A 701-nucleotide genomic window follows, 5' to 3' on the forward strand; every position below is an offset into this window, starting at 1 on the left:
TCGGGAGTGTATTAATATTGGAAAGATAAGAATGATCAATGGTAGATTAAGAAAGATTAATTGAGGAATTAATACTCGACTCATGTGAGGACTCGCAAAAATTTACCTATTTTAAACTCCTATTACTAGCTCATTTAATTATTTATTTGGCCAATTGCCCCGAATATTATTTTCTAACCTCTCTAGACCAAATTACATGGATCTATAGCTTAATTATATTTTTAAAGTGACTTGTTTCAAAATTTATTTTCTTGGAAGCTCGGTAAGTGAGAATGGTGAATGCGCGTTTGGAAGCAATAACCGTTTTGAGAGTACTATAAGCTTGAAAAATTGGAAACATATATATTAGTCTTAAAATAGGTATTTTTATGTTTAAGTGTTCAAATGTTAGTTAGTTATATTATCGTTATAAGAATTTATCGGAAGGTTCACTTTATCGCGCTTAAATCGGAAGTCCGCATTTTTACGCGCGCGATTTAATTGAGGGACTTTAGACCCTTATTTTGGGACACTTAAGATTGAATAATATTGATACGAATATAAGTGCATCAGAGGTTTAGTGCACTAGTGAAATAAACTCGAGAGGAATCGAGCACAAAACACACGCATGCGCGCGCGAAGGAGAGTTGATTTTGGAAGCAAATGTTGGCCGCAAATTTTAAAGCTTCTCACGGAAGCTTACCATCAGCATTAGCTCTTCT

Source organism: Coffea eugenioides, chromosome 1 (genome assembly GCF_003713205.1).
Source record: "Coffea eugenioides isolate CCC68of chromosome 1, Ceug_1.0, whole genome shotgun sequence".
NCBI classification, from domain to species: domain Eukaryota; kingdom Viridiplantae; phylum Streptophyta; class Magnoliopsida; order Gentianales; family Rubiaceae; genus Coffea; species Coffea eugenioides.